A 6,939-nucleotide genomic window follows, 5' to 3' on the forward strand; every position below is an offset into this window, starting at 1 on the left:
TTCTTGTTGTGAGAAGGCACTTTTCTTGTGCATGTGTGTGTGTGCGTGCATGCAGAAGAGTCCGTGTTCATGTGTGCGTGCATACATGTGCATGTGTGTGGAGGGCAGAAGACGACCTTGTGTGTCCTTAGCAGTGCAGTCGACCTTGAGACAGGCTCTCTCATGGGCCTGGAGTTCCCCAAACTTCCTGTCTCCGTACCTCCAGTTCTGGGATTGTAGGCATAGGCCACTGTCACAGTCAGCTTCACATTGTTGGGATGAACTTTCCAACTAAGGCACAGTTTACGGGAGTTTACACATCCAGGGGGAGTTCCATAATGGCAGACAAAGCTGGCCCCCCTTCACAGGTCCGTGTACAGAGAAATACCACCGCTGGAACCACAGCATCTTCAAATGGATTCTGGGGACTGAGCTCAAGTCCTCATGCTTAGAAGGCAAACGCTCCAGTCACTGAGCTATCTCCCAAGCCTGAGATGGAACGTTTTTAAATTGTTTGCTTGTTTTTGTTTTGTTTTCCGAGGTAGGGTTTCACTGTAGCCCAGGCTGACCTGGAATTAGTCTCAGGGTGGCCTCGAACTCAGGTGGTCCTTCTACCCCCTACCTCCCTGGTGCTGGGATTAAAGGTGTAGCTCCATCTTTTACAGACTAAGAAATTAAGTTCACTTAGCTGAAAAATAGCTAATGTAGGATTCCAACCCAAGCCCAACCTCATCACCTGCTGGCACCCCAGATGTATGCACAGAGAGTTAGGCAGGCCTTGAAGACAGGCCCCAGGGTGCTGGCTTGGGAAACACTTAGCAATTAGCAAAGTCTTGTCCAGGTGTTTCCACCAGAGAGGTGGAGTGGTTGGTCCCAGATCCCCAAGCTAGTAATTATCTACTAGATGAAGATTGAGCACAAGGCAGAGGAGAGAAATTCCTATGTAAATATTTGGGTAACTATGAGAAGTGAGTCCTTTGCCAACCAATAATAATAATAATAATAATAATAATAATACCATAAAAAACTAATACCCAGCACCTAAACAAAAAAAGTTGTGACAAGTGCTGAAGAGATGGCTTAAGACACTTGCCTGTGAAGCCTAAGGACCTGGGTTTGATTCTCCAGTACCTAAGTAAGCCAGCTGACATGGTGGTACATGAGTCTGGGGCAGGGGCTAGAGCCCCTGGTGTGCCCATTCTCTCTCTCCATATATATGTATGTATGTATGTGTATATGTGTGTGTATGTGTATATATATATATATATATATATATATATATATATATATATATAGTGTTTTAAAAATATACTTTACAAGTTTTGATGATGCCCTGAGGGCGGAACTGCTCTGCAGAGCACAGGTATGTCACCGACCACACAGAATTTGTAGCTCCCAGGAACCCACAGCTGGTGCTGGTCACCTGCACATCTAGAAGGTAGTCCTAACCCAGGCTGTGCTTGGAGCTACCCCTATTCTTTCTATGAACCTCTGAGTCCAGGAGTGCCAGGGAGGGGACTAGCACTGAGGGAGCTGGGCCTGCACATGTGAGTCGGGACATCCTTGAGTGTGTGGTCCCCAGCGCCCACGTGTACGTCTGACATGACACCCGCTGCCCCAGCCTCTGCCTTCTTACCCCATCGTGCCTCAGCTTTCAGGGTGACATCGTCGTCTCTTAGTATGCTTTATTGGGGACTGGTTTATCCAGCTCAAAATCCTTCCTGAGGTCCGCATATTACTCAGTGAAGACCACAGAGCTGAACTGATCCTACTTCCACATTCAGGTCACACCTCAACCTGCATTTGTTCAGGGGGCACCCTTCCATCCTATTTCCCTTTACTTCATGTTCCCTGTGTTAGTCAGGGTTCCCAGTACTGTAACAAAGTACCTGGGAGAATCAACTTAGAAAGTGGAAAGGTGGAGGCTAGAGAGATGGTGCAGTGATAAGGCACTTGTCTGCAAAACCTAATGACCTGGGTTCAGCTCCCCGGTACCCACGTAAAGCCAGACCCACAAAGTGGCACAGGAGCTGGAGTTCCTTTGCCCTGGCTCACTCATTATCTCTCAGTCTCTCTCTTCTCTCTCTCTCACCCCTCTGTCTCTGCTTGCAAATAAAATGAATAAATAAATTAATTAATAAAAATTTTAAAAGAGGAAAAGTTGGGCTGGAGAGATGGCTTATCAGTTAAGGCACTTGCCTGCAAAGCCTAATGATCCAAGTTGATTCCCTAGGACCCACGTAAAGCCAGATGCAAAAACTGGCGTGTATGTGTGAAATCTTTAGGGTGTTGCATGTATGTTATGTCATTTGCAAACAGATGTAATGCTGGAATCATTTTTATTTCAATTTCTTCCTTAGTTCAGTGGCTGAAACTTTCAGTACTATGTTGAACAAAGGTGGTGAAAACAGACACCTCTGTCTCATTCCTGTTCTTAGGAGAAAAGCTTTCAGGCTCTCATGATTGAGGAGAATGTTAGCTCCAGGTTTTTCATGTGTAGCAAGGGTCGTGTTGGAGAATGTTCTTTCTATTCTAGTAATTGAGTGGTTTCCTTTGTTTAAAAAAAATTTTTATTTATTTATTTACTGATTTGAGAGAGAGTGAAAGAGAGAAAGAGAGAGAATGAGAATGGACATGTCAGGGCCTGTAGCCACTGTAAAACTCCAGATGCATGCACCACCTTGTACATCTGGCTTACGTGGGTTCTGGGGAATTGAACCTGGTTCATTCGGCTTCACAGGCAAGTGTCTTAACTGCTAAGCCAGCTCTCCAACCCCTGGTTTCCTTTTTAATTATGAACGAATGTAGAGGGCTAGGGAGATGGGTCAGTGGCTAAAGGCACTCATTTGCAAAGCCTGCCAGCTGGGGTTCAATTCCTCAGTATCCCTGGAAAGCCAAGTGCACCAAGTGGCACAGCATCTGGAGTTCGTTTATAGCGGCAAGAGGCCCTTGAGTGCCCACTCTCTCTCTCTCCTTGCAAATAAATACATTAAAAATTTATATTTAAACAAGAAAGAATGTTGAAATCTGCCCGTTGCCTTTTCTGCATCAGTTGAGATGGCCTCTTGCTCTTGCCTTCGTTCTGTTAATGTAGTGTATTGGCTTATTTTCATATGCTGAACTATCTTTTCAATTCATGAATAAATAGTCTTGATCTTGGCATATGTACTAGTCAGCTTCACGTTTCTGGGATCAACAACCAAACCAGACATAGTTTAGGGAGGAATGGGCTTATTTCGGGCTTACCAATTCAAGGGAAGTTTCATTAATGGTGGAAGAAGCTGGCTCCCACTCATAAACTGAAGGAGAGAGAGGGAGAGAGACAGGCTGACTATCAGCAGTCAGCAAACACCAAAAAGCAGCAAGCACAAACCTGTAGCAGGCAGGAACCCCCAGAGCTCAAAAGTCTCTACAAACACACCTTTTGGCCAGACCCCAGGACCGACCCCCTGTTGACACCTCCTCCGGCCAGGTGGCTGGAGACCCAAGTTACAAGCTTTAATAAAACACCTGCACCCATGGGTGTGGTGGTTTGATTCAGGTGTCCCCCATAAATGTATGTGTTCTGAATGCTAGGGCCCCAGCTGATGGAGATTTGGGAATTAATGCTTCCTGGAGGCAGTGTATTGTTGGGGCTGGGCTTATGAGTGTTATAGCCAGTGTCCCCTTGCCAGTGTTTGGCACACTCTCCTATTGCTGTTGTCCCCCCTATGTTGGCCAGGGGTTGATGTCCACCCTCCGTTCATGCCTTCGTCTTCCCCTGCCATCATGGAGCTTCCCCTCGAGCCTGTAAGGCAAAGCAAACCCTTTCTCCCTCAAGCTGCTCTGGGTCAGGTGCTTTCGACCAGCAATGCGAAGCTGACTGCAATGTTCAAACTATCACAGCTTATCCTCTTGTTAAAATTTTGTGATATGTTTACTTTTGATATTCTTGTACACACTGTCGGGGGTGGGGGTCAGCCTTTTAAAAAATTTACTTATTTGCAGGCAGAGAGATAGAGAAAAGAGAGATGGATAGAGCAGTCACATCAGGGCCTCCAGCTTCTGCAAATGAACTGCTGCATGCATCTCTTTTTGCATCTGGCTTTCTGTGGGTATTGGGGACTCAAACCTGAGTTATTAGGCTTTGTAGGCAAGCTCCTTAACCGCTGAACCATCTCTACAGCCTATATTATCCTTTGTTAAAATTTTTTAAAGTTTATTTGCAAGCAGAGAAGGGGGGGAAGAGAATGGGCATGCTGGTGCATCCAGCCCCTACAAATGAACTCCAGATGTGTGTGCTACTTTGTGCATCTAGCTTTGTGTGGGTACTGCAGAACTGAACTTGGGTCATCAGGGTTTGTAGGCAAGGGCCTAACTGATGAGCCATCTCTCCAGCCCAGCGTTTCCTCCTTTTAAAAATATTATTTATTTATTTTATTTCATTTGCAAGGAGTGAGGAAGAGAGAGATACAGGGAGAGAGAATGGGCACGCCAGGGCAAGTGAACTCCAGATGCATGCACCATTTCTGTGGCTGGCTTTAAGTGGGTACTGGGGGTTGAAGCCAGGTCAGAGCCCGTAAGTCAGCCAGGGTTCAGAATGTATGGCTCTCTGGGGTCTTCTCTGACCATGTGTATTCCTGTGCAGAGTGAAACCAGCTAGGTTCCTAGGAAAGTAGGAAGAGCCCTTCAAAGTCCCCTGTGGAGATTTCAGGCACCAACTTTCCCTTTAACTGTTTACTTTAACTGTTTTTGATCAGTTTCCTATTTTCCCACTGTGATCACCGCTTCAAGCAGTTGTGATGTTAAACAATTGCCTATAATTGTTCTTGACCAATGCCCCCAGGGAAAGAGAGTCAGGGCAAATAACTACCAGCCAGACAGGTCAAATGATGGTAATTGTCAGAGAATGATAGTTTAGCCAGCTCCAACCCTTTCCGTCCCCTCCCGTGCCCTCCTGGGCTGCTGGTTCTCACCGTGATTGCAGGGTGGCTGTGATTCTGAGGCGGCTGGTTTTCAAGGCCACTGTGGAGGGAGGGGGAGGGGAGAGGAGGGAGGGGGAGGGGAGAGAAGGAGGAGGGTAGCAAGCACCAGGAGAAACACCAAAAATCATGATATACCTAATAAACATGATATACCTAATAAACTGGATATACCTAATAAACTTCCTGTCATTGCCTTCCCTCCTTCCTTCCTTCCTTTCCTCCCTTTTCCCCCTCCCTTTCTCCCTCTCCCTCCCTCCTTTCTTTCTTTCTTTCTTTCTTTCTTTCTTTCTTTCTTTCTTTCTTTCTTTCTTTCTTTCCTTCCTTCCTTCCTTCCTTCCTTCCTTCCTTCCTTCCTTCCTTCCTTCCTTTCCTCTCTCCCTCCCTCCTTTCCTTCCTTCCTTCCTTCCTTCCTTCCTTCCTTCCTTCCTTCCTTCCTTCCTTCCTTCCTTCCTTCCTTTCTTCCTTCCCTCCCTCCTTTCCTTCCTTCCTTCCCTCCCCTCTCTTATTTCCTTCCTTCCTTCCCTCTCTTCCTCCCTCTCTCTCATTTCCTTCCTTCCTTCCTTCCTCCCCTCCCTCCCTCTCTCCTTTCTTTCTTTCTTTATTTCCTTCCTTACCTCCCTCTCTCCTTCCCTCCTTTCCCTTCCTTTCTTCCCTCCTTCCCTCCTTTCATTCTTTCCTTCCCCCTCCCTCCTTTCTTCTTTCCTTTTTCTTGCTGCTCCTTCTCCTCGTCCTTCTCTGTAGGCCCGCACTAGCCTCAACATCACAGCTGTCCTGCCTCTGCCTCTGAAGTTCTGAGCCGCAGATGCATGTTGCCTTTCCCGGGCTCACGTGTCTTTGCGTTATGGATTAATGTCCAGAAATCTGGGAAGCTTTTGCCTGCGCTTTTTTCTTTGACTGACAAGAGACTTTTTCCTCTCTCTGCCATTCCCACCTGAGATGCTATTTTTCTTTTCCCCCTCTTTCACTGGGTGGAGAGAATTTCCTTTGGCTGTTTTGAGAGCTGTACCTTTAATTTTGCTCTTGTTTATCCAGGCTTACCAAGAACCACACTTAGGTTTCTTTTTCTAACTGAGACATGAATTTCTTAAACCTATACTTGTCCTCAAACAGGAGGAACACAACACTCTACCCTCACTTCTCTGATTTTTCTCTTTTTATAGTGGTATCATCTACAATCCTAATTTTAGAAATTCTTACTTAGTTAGTAGTAGCCTTTCTCAGCAAATTTTAGTAGGATGGTATGAAATACATACATTATCTCGAGCAGAAGCGATACTTTAAAAATATTTATTTATTTATTTATTGGAAGGAGAGAAAGGGAGAGAGAGAGAGAGTGGGTATGGGTGCGCCAGGGCCTCTAGCCACTGCAAACAAACTTCAGACACATGCACCCCCTTGTGCATCTGGCTTACGTGGGTCCTGGAGAATTGAACCAGGATCCTTAGGCATCGCAGGCAAGTGCCTTAACCACTAAGCCATTTCTCCAGCCCCAGAACTGATACTTTTATGATGCCAAGACATTGAAGTACAAAATAATAGTACGGGAGAACAGATTACCTACAATTTGGTATGTTTTAGGGAATGATCATTTATTTTTTAAAAAATTTATTTACTTTATTTATTTGAGAGAGAGGTAGAAGCAGGGAGAGAGAGAGAGAGAGAGAGAGAGAGAGAGAGAGAGAGAGGAAGAGAATGGGCAAGCCAGGGCCTTTAGCTACTGCAAACAAACTCCAGATGCAAGCATCATCTTATGCATCTGGCTTTACATGGGTACTGAGGAGCCAAACCTTGGGTCCTTTGGCTTTTTAGGCAAGTGCCTTAACCGTTAAGCCATCTCTTCAGCCTGGGAATGATCATTTCTTCTCCACTGTGTGTTTCAACAAGGGGTAGGCCAATCCAGGCTGGAGTCAGCTAACTTGGCTATCACCTCTAAGCTGGGCTTGTACGTCTCTCTTCTTCCTTTGGACTTCTGTCCAAACTTTCCCATAGGGCCCCT

The sequence above is a fragment of the Jaculus jaculus genome, chromosome 3 (assembly GCF_020740685.1).
Source record: "Jaculus jaculus isolate mJacJac1 chromosome 3, mJacJac1.mat.Y.cur, whole genome shotgun sequence".
Taxonomy (NCBI): Eukaryota; Metazoa; Chordata; class Mammalia; order Rodentia; family Dipodidae; genus Jaculus; species Jaculus jaculus.